Source organism: Rhinolophus sinicus, linkage group LG12, assembly GCF_036562045.2.
Source record: "Rhinolophus sinicus isolate RSC01 linkage group LG12, ASM3656204v1, whole genome shotgun sequence".
Classification (NCBI taxonomy): domain Eukaryota; kingdom Metazoa; phylum Chordata; class Mammalia; order Chiroptera; family Rhinolophidae; genus Rhinolophus; species Rhinolophus sinicus.
Window position 1 is genome coordinate 45,648,726 of NC_133761.1, and position 6,109 is coordinate 45,654,834.

The following is a 6,109-nucleotide window of genomic DNA, read 5'->3' on the forward strand; positions in this document are numbered from 1 at the left end:
TCCTCAACCATCAGCGAGAGAAGCATCACTTCATTTGTGAAGGAAAAGAATGGTTTTATAACATCCGAGAGCCATCATCAGTGGGTGGATAACCTTTCCCGACATAAGTCAGATCACCCCAGATCTGGAGAGTCCATACTCCCAAGTCCTTCTTTGCTGAAGAGAGGACAAAGGGATGCAAAGGTAGGAGCTACTTGTGTACCTTAAAACAAAGAAACAAACTCCAAGACATCCTTGTTGGATTTGAACTTGAATTCACTGACAGAAGGTGGATTTCTAATTTAGGTAGCCCTTGAGAAATCACCAGAAATCCAGAAAACAATGTGCACTGAGATACCTCTTAAAAGATTTAATTAAAATGGAAAAAACAAACTAGATGGAGAACAGTAAAAGAAGGCAACCAACCCGCCCAAGGAGAACAGTGGAGTCCAGCCACAGTCCTTTGCACCAGTAGATCTTATTATGCCCACTGCATAATAAGAAGGGGAACCCTTTGCAGAAGGCTCACCAAGGAGTCCCACCCACCCACAGGTGGGGTGCCTGCCCGCAGACCTTGGAGGCTGGCGTGCCTTTGGTCGTGGAAAGCTGTCTGCAGCCAGCATGGCCATCATGAGCCAATTTCAATTGAAATGAGATCAATACTACTCATTTTTCTCTTGCTGGCTCCCGAGTGATTCATGAATCTGAAAACTAGTTCATGAATCAGAGTGAGGTGGGGGGGCTGGGCGGGGAGCGTTTGTGCAGTCGGGAGCCTCCATTCCCTTCATGAACCCAGCCATCAGTTGCATAACACTCGCCTGCCTGCACATTTAAACCAGTTTTTTCGGAAGCAGCTTTTGGCTTCTACTTATTCCCCTACTTTCCTTCTTGTAAGAAAGACTGACTGTGCACTGACTATGTGTCCGTCTGTCTCAGAGGGTGTCTTCATGCCCTTTGTGGAGCTGTGTGTATGTGTACAATGATGTTTGTATGCTGTGTGTGTGTGTGTGTGTGTGTGTGTGTGTGTGTGTGTGTGTTCACAGCCGTGGGCCCTTTAAACCTGACCGGGAGCCAAGTTCATTTCTCAGTGGAGCCTCGCGAGGAAGCAGGAGACGGGCAGTTGGAAACCACAGCCCTGTGAGTGCTGATTACAGCCTGCTAAGGAAAATGAGATTTCTATCTCACAGGAATTCAGTTATAAAAATAAAATACAGCGTCTGGCTTGATTCAGCTAAATGTACAAGCACCAGGGCGTTTTTAATTTAACAGTGAAGCTGGACAAGAAGAATGACCTAAAACATTGCGTTTAAAGAAAGTCAGAGGAGAGGGGGCGGCTACAGGAAGGAAGTGGGAGTGGAGGGTGTGTGTGTGTGTTTGAGAGAGAGAGAGAGACAGAGAGTGAGAGAGAGAGAGAGAGAGAGAGAGAGAGAGAGAGAGAGAGAGAGAGGAGGTGGAGAGAGAAAAAAACCCATCCTGCTGGCAAATGCATGCGGCAGGGATGATGTCACTGGAACAGTTGGAGGAGAGAGCAGAAAAACAGCCCGGGCTGTGCTAATCCTGTTTGCTGCCCTGAAGAGAATGGACGGCAGCCAAGGCAGGGAGTTCTGGGAAACCATATAAGGGTGCCAAACAAGCTTTGCCGCCAACATTGGGAACTGACAGCTTTGTTCTTTGTAACCTGGCTGCCCGCCAGAGGCCTCATTTCGGCTCTGCGGCATGATTAGCCTGGATGGCCGCCAGCCCCGCGCTGAGAGCTCCTTTTCTTCTCTCTGAGCTTTTTTCCCCCCCTCTTTCCCTTTGCCAAACATGCAGCAGTTACCATGGCAGTCGAAAGTAAAGTTTAAAAAACAACAGAGCCAAGTGGAGAGGCACGCCTTTATCCAGATGTGCCACATGAGCAGATAGAAAAGGCAGGGGACCTATTCATCAGCCTTCAACTGGAGAAGAAAACACTGGAGCCTCGCTGTCAGCTCGGGGAGGTGACTCCAGGATAAACACAGAGGACGGTGGCAGAGACACGGCCGCCCGGCTGTTTACAGAGAGGGGCTGGCTCCCAGGCCTTCTTTTGCTTCTCTCTCTCTTCCTGAGGCATTGTGGAGTGCCTAATGTGAAACGGAAAATGTCATGATTTCCACTGGGAATGTGTCCACAGTTTTGAGAAAGTTCCAGAAACTCAGGTCCATAAAGCACTAAAAGGAGCAGGAAGGAGGTGAGAGGGTGTGGACAGTCACAGTGGCCCCTGGTCACCAAGGTGAACCCAGTGAATAAGAGCTGGCCCATGACAATGGCCAGAAGGGCTCTGCTGGCTGCTGAGCACAGCTGAACCATGACTCTTGGGCCCTAGGCTGTGCTGGGGTCTGGGGTGCAGCAGGGGAAGGTGTCGAGTTCTGAGGTGCGGCAGGGGAGTTTTCTGGGGTGCAGCAGAGGAACATGTCAGCCTCTGGGGTACAGCAAGAGAGCATGCTGGGGTTCTGAGGTGCAGCAGAGGAAATATCAGGCTCTGGGGTGCAACAGGGGAGTATGTCGGGTTCTGGGGTATAGCAGAGAAGTGTGCTGGGGTTCTGGGAGCCTGACTGGCCCACAGAGTCCTGCAGCCTGAGGGGCAGGGCGGTTCTTTCTGCCACTTGCAGGAGCACTGACAGTTTCACGTTACAAGGGGACCCTGTGAAGAGTCCAGTCTGCTATTTTTAATCGGGTTCGTTTTTCACCTGCTTGGAAAGTGGAACATCTCCTGGGAGGTGACAAGTCGTGATCAAAGGCAAGTCTCCAGGCGGATAGCTGGCAGGTTTCCGAGGCAAAGGTTACTTAGAAGGGGAGGCTGGTTGCCGGCTTTCCCCCACTGCAAAATCTGACACTCCTTACCCTCAGGGTTCAGCAAGATTCTCGGAAAGGCCCCTTCTGGTTCTAGAAGTTGCCGAGGCAAGGGCTGACTTGGCTTTTTCCTGGCCTCTTCAACTGGAAGACAGAGAGGCCACAGCTGGGTGCTTCTACCAAGGCCCATGGCCTCCCTGTAACACAACTGGCTGTTACCCTCTGCAAAGGCCTCCTCTGCCTTTTACAAGTGTCAGAAAAACTTCCCAGGTTCAGGGAAAGAAATGGAAGTGGCAGGAAGGGAACAGCTCAAGGTCATGGGGAAAAAGTTGGCAAGTAGATGACGGGTCCCAGAAGCCCCTGCTCCTGCTTGTCCCACTTCCATCACAGGTTGGCTGCCTGTCTCAGGAAGTACAGTGACCTCTGAGCCAGAACAGTGCCAGTGCCCCCAGAGGATACTTACCTCACCCGTCTGTGTTGGACAGAATCCTGTACCTCACTGCCCTGCTGGACGCCTGAGGGCCCACACGCCTCCAAACACACCGTGGCTGTCGCCTGCACCTAAGACATGGCAGGGAGTGAGGAGGGGTATTCCCATCCAAACAGCCCCCGCTGGCTTGGGGTCCTGAGAAGATAGCAGAGTCCAGGACGGTGGGAGCTGGAGGCTGGCAAGGGACAAACTTTTGCCTCGTGTGGGTTACAAAGAGCAAATAAAACTTGTGGGAGGCAGAACTGATCTAATGAAAACGCTCAGCTTCTTAAGAATTAGGAATGGAAAGGGCAGCTTGGGAGCAGAAGTTATTACGGTCCCCTCTCCTAACCAGTGACTAAACCAGGGGCTAGCAGGTGTCTCACCTTGGCCCCGGGGACAAGCTCCTGGAGACCTGGAATCTGCCAGAGCAGCCACCCTAAAATGAGGGAGCCCCCTGCTCAGGGCCTGGCCGAGCCACATCCCTGTTCTCTGAGCTGACTCCAGTGAAGGAAACACTCACTGGTGACCTTCTAGAAGCCACAGTGAGTCAGACAGCTTTGTGTCCATTTTGGCACATGAGAGACCTAGCGTCATCATACCTCTGAGCCTGTGAAAGCTTGTGGCCTCCTGACCTTGTTTGCTCACTGTCTCCCAGGTGCTATCTGGAAACCAACCTGTGGCCAGGATGTGTGGACCTGCCCTGCCCACCTAGACGAGGGTGGGAATCTGGTGCCCAGGCCTTGTTCGTAGAGGTGCAGATTTCTCTCCTGCAGTCAGTAGTCGGAGAAGAAGGGGTGAGGGGTGAGGAGCACACTGTTTCCTCTGGGGGGGGGGGGCAGCGGACAGCTCCTGCCTGCCTTCTCCAGCATCACAGGGCAGTTCACCTGGCCCTGCAGAGGTGGCTTTGGTTTCCCCAGGGCTCCTCTTTCCTCAGGACCCGCGAATTTAACGTAGTGTGCATGAAACAGCAGGAAAACCATTACCCTCACTTACAGATTAATGTAAGCTTCCTATTAGGTTTGTCAGGCAGACAGAACAGGAGGACCCTGGAGGATTTTTCTTTCCTGAGAAACCAGGAGAAAGCAAAAACAGACCTGTCCCCCTGGGTGGGGGTGGGAGTAAATGCATTTTCAGCAGCAACATAGACCGGAAGCCAGAACAGTATTTGCAAACAGGTTACCTGCTCTAGTTCTGTGATCTTCCATTTCTGGTGCCGGTTTTCTCCCTCGTTAAGAGCCCAATTTAATTTCTTGTCTCACCTGCATGGTAAAAATAATTACATGCAGATATTAAACCTGCACTAAGAGTCAATGTATAGAGACATTCTGTCTTTGCTTTTGGTCATCACGAGCCTTCGCAGCCATAAATAGAAAGCATTGAGATACTTCTCTCTGTAGACAGGCAAGTGAAACCTGTCACTAGCCTTGCATCTCGCCTTTGTATATCAGCGCATGTCAAGGATCAGGAATTCAGCTAAGGCTCGAAACATGGATTTCATAGAGTCGAGGGCCTGTTTGCTTACTACGTGAAGGGTGAGCACATAAGGAAATGCTCTCACTTCAGATGCGGCTTCAATGGACACCAGGATTCTTCTTCATTACCTGGAGCTCAAGCCCAAACCAGAGAGGGGCATAAAGGGAAATCTGGTGAGGCACTGCCAGCCCCACGGCCAGACCCCGTCCACACAGCAGTGTCACCGCCCTCTGCTGCAGCAGCTCCCCTTGAGATCCATTTGAGGACTCGGGGCTGAGGGGCTGGTTTCATGGGGAGGGACAGACAGTGGTCATTTCCACGGGTGTCTTTCTAGCTCCACCCGGCTGGGTTTGGAGCATTTGAAGAGGCGCTTGCAGTATCAGCCCCCACCTCAGTGATTTGGAGCGGGCAGAATCAGCTGAGCCTGAGAAGCCTGCTCCAGCCAGAAAAACTGCCATTTAGGAAACTGGTGTTGAGGATTTTTAGGAGCAACTTGGGGTTTGCACTAACGTTTGGATGGTCATGATACGACAAACTACCTCTCGCACCTTCCTGGTACAGGGGGTCACAAGGTGGACCGGCTGACGCACACACAGTGCATCTTTGGGTGGTCATATTTCAAGTTGTGCCAACTAGACACATTGTGGATTAGTCAACAGGTTCATGGTTTTTATCTCTGTAGCTTGTTCTACCGGTACAACAAGGCTTCCCACTGCAAGATGGAGAGAGGAAGAACTCCACCAGCTTTGTGTGGAAGACCACACACATTTATCCTGTGTGTGTATGTGTGTGTGTGTGTGTGTGTGTGTCTGTGTGTGTGTGTGTCTGTGTGTGTGTGTGTGACCCGCACAATATCCCAGGAGGCCACAGGGACAGCTGCCGTCATTCCCACCTCTCATATGAGCACCAGCCATTCAGGTTGACTGGGCCAGGGCCATGGGGCTGACGAGTGGCGATGGTGGGCCTAGGATCCTGCAGGTCCTGGGGGCCACCTCTGTGGAGAGCCAGGTGAAGAACTACAGGGGACACTCAAAACCCCTTCAGGCCCTGGCTCCCTCCTTGAAGAAACCCAGCCTGGACGCCAGTAGAAAAATCTGATGACTGCTGAGTGCTGGTGCTTAGATTTCCTGCTGGTCCTTTTGTATTTACGCAAGAAGGCATCTGTTAAAACCACGAATGTTCTTTCTTTCCACAGAGTGAGTCCTGGGGCACAGATGTGTGCTGACGTCACCATAGCACTTCCATCTCCTTATCTGTGACCTGAGATGTAAAGGGAAAGAGTGATGTTTCTGTCACTTGTCTGCAGAGAGGGGCCATAGCACTCTAGCGGACCAGAAGATGGGGTGACAGTGGGGATCTCCCCAAGATGTCCAG

At 51.7% G+C, this 6,109-nt stretch overlaps 1 long non-coding RNA gene across 1 annotated transcript; it reads right to left on the reverse strand.

Moving 5' to 3' along the window:
• Nucleotides 1-1,463: 1,463 nt before the first annotated feature.
• Nucleotides 1,464-3,776, reverse strand: LOC109455421 (uncharacterized). Its single transcript, XR_002138646.2, has 4 exons — nt 3,646-3,776; nt 3,254-3,351; nt 2,842-2,934; nt 1,464-2,081 (listed from the first exon to the last, which is right to left on the reverse strand). It is a non-coding gene; the product is annotated as an uncharacterized LOC109455421 (long non-coding RNA).
• Nucleotides 3,777-6,109: the final 2,333 nt, after the last annotated feature.